At 42.0% G+C, this 7,189-nt stretch overlaps 1 pseudogene; it reads right to left on the bottom strand.

Annotated features, from left to right (window-relative positions):
* Window positions 1-1,234: 1,234 nt before the first annotated feature.
* On the bottom strand, window positions 1,235-2,483 carry LOC102847031 (annotated as a pseudogene).
* Window positions 2,484-7,189: the final 4,706 nt, after the last annotated feature.

Genomic DNA, 7,189 nt, shown 5'->3' with positions numbered 1-7,189 from the left:
ATTGAGTTAAAAGGAGAATATAAATATAAAGAGAAATATCCTTGAAAGTAATTACATGTAATTTAATTTGTTAAACTGTAGTGAAATTCCATAATCTGTACAGGTACTGTAAAAAGTAGTATTCAGGCTATCTTTCTGGTAGCCTTCAATAGCATGCCTTTGGGATTGAAGTTCAGCTTGTCACTAGGCCACCACAGCTCCCTCAACAAAATACTATAGTGAAATTCTACAATTTGTAAAGGTTCTGCTAAAATTAATATTCAGGCTATCTTTAAAATTACATATGTAATCTGAAATAAAACATTGTATATATTATACAAAACAGCCCTCAAGGCTGCCGAACCAAAATGTAAGAGTTCAGTCCCCAGACTCTCCATGGGAGAAAACATCTAAAAATATGTTTTTGTAAAAACTATAGTCTTAGAAATCCTATGAGGCAGCTCTACTCCATCCTCTAGGATCATTATGAGTTGGAATCAACTCAGCAGCAAATAAAAACATCTCTTATAAGAGGAATCCTAATGAGGTTTTAACTATTAAATGTGCAGTTACTAATCCTAAAGATTTGCAGTTAATATTTACCCAGAGACACCTTAGAAAACCTGTAAGTGATCCACTTATATAGTAAATTTGTTGTCTGCTTTGGTTCAATCTCAAAGGTAGCAAGCTAAAATTCAACAGCTTCTTTGCAGGAGCTTCTTAGCCTCCAGTGCAATATTTATTTTTTAAATTTTTTCCTTTTTTCTATAATTTTTAAACCACATGCATATTGCATATCACACACTAAGTAATACTAGATTCACAGGCTAGCATGGAAACCACATATTACTGGTGCATTGATTAGCAAGCTTATGGGATGACCAAAAAAATAAGAGTAGGGGTGGGGAACAAACCCAAAAGAATGAATCACATTTTATGACTAGTATCTTAAGTAGCCTCCAGTTTTCCAACAAAGCCAACTTGATTCGAATTTTTTCACTGTTCCACTTCCTTTCCCTGGTAAAACTTGGAGGAATTATACATAAATACAACCAAAAGCACATTACAAAAAGTGAGCCCTGGCCACGTTATTTCACAGTAAATTTTTGTCAGGAGTGCGCTCCTGCTGTGTAATATATGCTTGCTGTGCAGAGCAGAACGTGGTAGTGGGTGGGTCCTGTCGGAGATGTACAGGCATGTTTCTAAGTACTGGTCACCCTCTTATCTAAAAGCACCGCCCAGGCAGGCTGTGGGGTTAGGCCTTCTGGTCCACCTGGAGCACAGCCGGCTGCATGGCCTCCTTATCCGACCGCTCTGTCTCCTCCTGGGTTTGCATGTAGCTGTCCTCATAATGTGTCTTCTGTGCATATCCCAAGGCCGCCTCCTCTTCATCTTCTACAATGGTCAGGTTGACATTACTGTCCCTGCCCTGCAGGGCCCCCTTCTCAGCCTCCCCCTCTGCGCCCTTCTCTTCCACCAGGGATGGTTCCGAGACCCCCTCTGCAACCGAGCTCTCCTTGTGGTCGTTCAGCATCTGCTCGATGCCTGCCGTGTCTTCTGATTTGGTCTCATTTTCCGTAGGGCTTTCTCCATCTCGGACTTTCTTTCACCCGAAACTGAGCGGAGAAACTTTGAAGGGGGAGCTTTTCCCCGAGATTTTCTGGTGATTGGAAGTGAGAGATTTCTTGATCTTCTCCCTCCTCTGTACAGACACGATCTTCGTCCCCAGCTTGTTCATCTTTTTCTCCATGTTCTGGTGCGAGAACGCTTTCTTGAGGCTGTCCACTTTCTTGAGGCTGGATCTTTTTATTTTCTCTGCCCTGCTTTCCTCCAGCTTCTCATTGGCACTGTCTTCTAGAGCGTCTTCATCGTGGGGCAGCTCGTCCTCGGAGGAGAGGTCCACCGTGTGCAGGGTCTCCTCCAGGGACTTGTTCTCTGCTGCCGGCTCCTCCTTCCCTTCCAGGGTGCTGGAGGTGGGCTCCTTCGCAAACACGCTGGCAGGAATCTCATTTTCTTCCTGGAAGATGAGCACTTTGAAATGGTTGCGTCTGAGGAGCTGGGGGCGTGGTTGCTCTCTAGCCGCTTCACCTGTGCGCTCTGCTGCTCCATGTGCTCCTTAACCGCCCAGGTGTGGGCACTGACCTTGAGAGACTTTTCCAGAAGCTTGCTGACTGTGTTGCTGGTGGAGGCCTGGTACTTAGAGAGAGCTTGTTGAGATCTTTCTGGATGCCCTTCACAGAGCCCTCCAGGGTGATTTGCCGCTGCTCCATTTTGTGTTGGTTCTCCTGCACGGCGTCCAGCATGTTCACCAACTTGTCCAGGAGGGTGAGCACGGTGACGGCGTTCACCTGTGAGTTGTCCCGGATGGCGTCTTCCATGCTGCCCAGGTTCAGGCTGGGGCTGGGCGTGGAGGAGGGTGCTGGGCTGGGGTTCGACAGCTTCTCCTGCCGCATGTTAGAACCCGGGTGCTGGAGTTTTTCAGCCTGTGCAGCGTCCTCGCCCATGACTGGACAGGTGGACACCTTTTGCCCGGCTGAGAGCACCTCCGGAGCAGCAGAGCGAGGGCCACTGTGGGAACTTAGAGCCCACTCTCCAGGGCTGGCAGACAAGCAGTGACTGGCTACACTGATCCAGTGCAATATTTAAATCTCTTCTGACATCCATCTTGGTCTTTTCTTCCTCCTCTGTCTTTGTAATGACCTTTGTATTCTTCCTGGATGATATTCTTGACAACCTCCCACAGCTTCCCTCACTAGTTTTCAAGGCCTTAAATCAGTTTCTGAGATGATTTTGAAATTCAGGTGGGATAGACTCAAGGTAACATTTGGTTCCCATGGATTCTATTTAATTATCCTTAGCTTCACCTTGAACTTGTATATAAGTAGTTAGTTGACAGTCTGTTCCACAATCAGCACCTGGTCTAGTTTTCACAGCTGATATTCAACTTCTCCAGCAATTCCTTCCACAGATTTAATCAATCTGATTCGTATGGATAACATCAGGTGAAATCCATGTGTATAGCCTGCATTTATACATTGCATATTTGTAAGGAATAAATCATTGGTTGTGCAAAATTCTATCATTCTATCTCTAGCTTCATTTCTGTCACCAAGTTCATGTTTCCAAACTACTGATACTTCTTTGTTTCCAACTTTTGCACCAGTTATTATTAATACATCTTGATTGCATGTTTGATCAATTTCTGACTGCAAAAGTTGGTAGACATTTTCTACTTCCTACTCTTTGACTGTGATTTTTGGTGGTATTCACTGGACTTCCTTGTATGTGTATGGATATTATTCTATCATTCACAACATTGTATTTCAAGATGAATCTAAGATCTAGGAGAACAAACCCTAAAGAGGGTGAGACCAGGCTAATTCTTGGAGGAAAGGATTTTGAAGCTTCTTCTGATATACTCTGGACATGTTGCAAGGAAGAGCCAGTCCTTGGGAGTGTGGAGGGAAAGTGCAAGAGAGGAAGACCCTCAATGAAGTGGATTGATTCAGTGACTGTGTAATGGGGGTGGTGGTGTGTCAGAATCAATAAGATTGGCACAAGATACAGTAGGGTTTAGGGCTGTTGTACATAGAGTCACTATGAGTTGCAAGCGACTTGATGGCACAGAACAAGAACAACAGCTTTGCAGGAAAAGGAAGGACAATCTTCTCCTATGCAATTCACTGTCTCTGAAAACTCACTGGAGGATCATCTATAGGTCGGTTCCAACTCAATGGTAAAACAGTAACTTGTAAATGACAACAGCTGTTTAAACTCTACTGAATACAGCTCCACTCTGAAACAAGTTGTTGTTAGGTATAATTAAGTTGAATATGAGTTATACTGACACATATGAAGAACAAATCTGAGCTCTGTCCTATCTTGTGCCACCCTCATTATCTCTGACACACTTGCTACATTCAATGATCCTCCGAGTCGTCTGCATTTCCAAACATGATGTCTTTGAAAAAATATTCCAAACAACATGCCCAAAGCCTGTGAAATGAAGCTTGCTAGGCAACCACTCTGGATGCTATTCCTGCCTCCAAGGAGTACTCTGGCTGAACTTTTTCCAAGACATATCTTTTTGTTCTTTTTCAATCAATCCATGGGCTGCTTCTTGTTGTTGTTATGTGTTGCCAAGTTGCCTGAGATCCATAGTGACTCTATGTACAGCAGCTCTGCAGTCTGCCCTGTTCTGAGTCAGTCTCACTGATTCTGGCACACCAAACCTCTTTCCCCAGTTACTGTTATAGTCAATCTCATCTAGAGTCTTACTATCCTGCACCATCCTCCATCCTTCTGAGCATGATATCCTTCTCTAAGAACTGGTTCCTCCTGATCATGTACCCAAAATATGTGGGACAGAGCTCCAAGAAGAAACTTGGTTTCACCCTCTCCAAGAAAGACTTGTTTTCTTGGCAGTCCATGTATGTTCAAGCATTACCTTCTTTATGATTGAAGAAGCACTACAACTTTAAACCATTGAGTCTTTTTCTGTCATCTTTAATCATTGTCCAGCTCTCTGAAGAATAGTAATGGCGAAGAGCATGCCCGGACAGATTTTCCCAGTGTAATTCATCTTTTGGTAGTCTTAAGACTCTACAACTCATGAGGTTGCCATAATGCTGCTTGGTAGGGTGGAGGGACAGCGCAGAAGGGGAAGGCCCTCTATGAGGTGGATTGATTCAGTGACTGGGGTAATCAGAATGGGTGTGTCAGAGACAGTGCGATTTGCACAGGACAGAGCAGAGTTTAGGGCTCTTGTACATAGGGTTGCTATGAGTTGCAAGCAAATCAATGGCACATAACAACAACAACAGGCTTAAACTTAATTGTTGTTGAGTCAAAACTGAGTCCTAGTTGACCTTATTCATTTTATCTTGTTGAGGGTCTTCCTTTACTCTTCTGACCCTCTGTTTTTCCAGCATGATGTCTTTTTCCATGGCTTGGCCCCTTCTGATGACATGCCCAAAGTTTGTGAGACAGTTTCATCATCCTTGCCTCTAAGGAGAATCCAGGTTGTATTTTATCTAAGTCAGACTTGCTTACTCTTTTGACAGTCCATGGAATATTCAGTACTCTTATCCTACACCACAATTCAAAAGCTAAAGATTAATAATTTTTTGTGATCAGCTTGATCAGCTCCACAATCTTGATTTCAACAGTGAGGAAATCTAAAGATGAATGGCACTTGGAAAATATGTCAGGAACCTCTTCAGAGTACTGAGGAGAACAATGTCAGTCTAGAGTCTAAGACATGTCTAATCCAGGCCTTGATCTTTGTAATTACTTACTATGCATCAGAGAGCTGGACAATGACTAAGGATGACACAAGAACAGATGCCTTTGAGTCGTGGTCTTGGAGATGAGTGTTGAACATACCTTGGACTGCCAAGAGAACAAACAGGTCTATATTGGAGGAAATGAAACCAAGTTTCTTCTTGGAGGCAAAGACTTTGAAGCTATGTTTCATGTACTTTGGGTATGTGGCTAGGAGGGACCAATGCTTAGAGAAATAAATCATGCTTGGAAGGGTGAAAGAACAACACTGGAGAAAAAGACCCTGATGAGATGTATCAGCCCAGTAACTGGTGCAATAGGGGTAGACGTTTCAAAGTCAGTGAGACTGGCTCAAGAGAGGGCAGGCTTCAGAGCTATTGTACATATGGTTGCTATGAGTTTCAGGTGACTTGATGGCAGATAACAATAACAACATGTAGATAAGTGGTACTCTTGACATTCTCCTCCTGTTAAGAGTTACAGCCTCAAAACTCCATTAGAGGGTCGTTATGGATTGAACTGATTCAACTTCTTTCTCTTGTGAAGCAGCTGGTGAATTTGAATAATCCACCTTTGAGTTGGCAGTGCAACTCCTTACCCATGAGGCAAATGAAAATCGTGTAGATCACTAAAACTTACTGTCAGCTATAATGCTCTAAATTGAGCTTATGAGGTTAAAAAATACTCGGAATACACATTGATCTCAACAATGAACTCCAAGGTATCAAAGATAATAAAAATTATGCATGATTATGCAATATTCTCTAATATGATTAGTATGTCTTAAAGTCAACCATATGGCAACTAATAATAATAACTATGACAATGACCCAAATAGCTTCAGGTAGGACTGAGTTTTTAGGACCAAGTTTTTATCTCTAGCATTTCTTAGAAAAAAATATGGCAAGTTAAAAAGAATAATCACAAAATAAGCAAAAATCACAAAAAATGGAACTTATGAATCTAGATTGCATCAGTTCACTCAGAGCACAAAGTTTTCAAGAGTATCATCTGTTATTCTGCTGTGAAATCAGCATTGCAAACCAGTGTAGAAAATCAAATTATTTTCCTCCTTCCTTATACATGCTATTCCATTGACCCATTTATTATTCTTGATAAATTCTGCTTATCAGAATTTGGTGAAAGAAAGCTTGAGTAATTTGAGAATTCGTAAATTTAGTTGCACATTTGAATAATCTGTGAAACTGAAAAACACATACAAACCTGCCTCTTCCATCACAAATTTTGTTTGTTTTTTTTTTCTTGAGAATAAACATTTTTAAAATGCCCTAGTTATCACGGTGACTTAGGTTAAGAAGCTGTGTTTCAATCCCAAAGGCACACGGTTTGAATCCACCAGCTGCTACATGAGAGAAAGTTGAAAAATCTCCACCTGCATGATTACCTGCCTTTGGAAACCCGTATAAGGTCAGCTATGGGTTGATTTTAACTTGAAAATGCACATGAGTAACTTAAGAGTTCCTAGGTAGCATCAATATTTAATAATATTGTGTTGCTATATTAAAGGCAGAACCTATATTAAAGGTAGAACCTAACAAGATGCACTTCAGAAGAAATGGCCTCCCATTTCAGAGATATTTGAAGAAATACCTGCCTGTTGCTGCCTGAAGAGTATAACCCTGGATGTAGGCCTTTCTGAGCCAGGTTGTGGCATGGCTGGCCCCCTGAAAATAAAAATTTCCTGATGTAATAGCTGGCTTTTCCACTCAGAGCTTCATTGAAAGTTAGTGGTAAAGCTGTCCTCTATATATTTAAAAGGGACGTTAGAGAGGACTAACTTGTCAGATGACTAAAGCCACAGCCAGGATGTCAGACTGAAATACAAAGGAGCTACCCCTGCAGGTTTTGTTCTCAAGAGGGTGTTCCACAAGTTGGCATGATGTGATATGCGTGTGTATGTTTGTGC

Source organism: Elephantulus edwardii, unplaced genomic scaffold (genome assembly GCF_000299155.1).
Source record: "Elephantulus edwardii isolate Elephantulus edwardi_28Jun2011 unplaced genomic scaffold, EleEdw1.0 scaffold00301, whole genome shotgun sequence".
Classification (NCBI taxonomy): Eukaryota; Metazoa; Chordata; class Mammalia; order Macroscelidea; family Macroscelididae; genus Elephantulus; species Elephantulus edwardii.
This window is presented reverse-complemented; position numbering and strand designations above follow the sequence as displayed.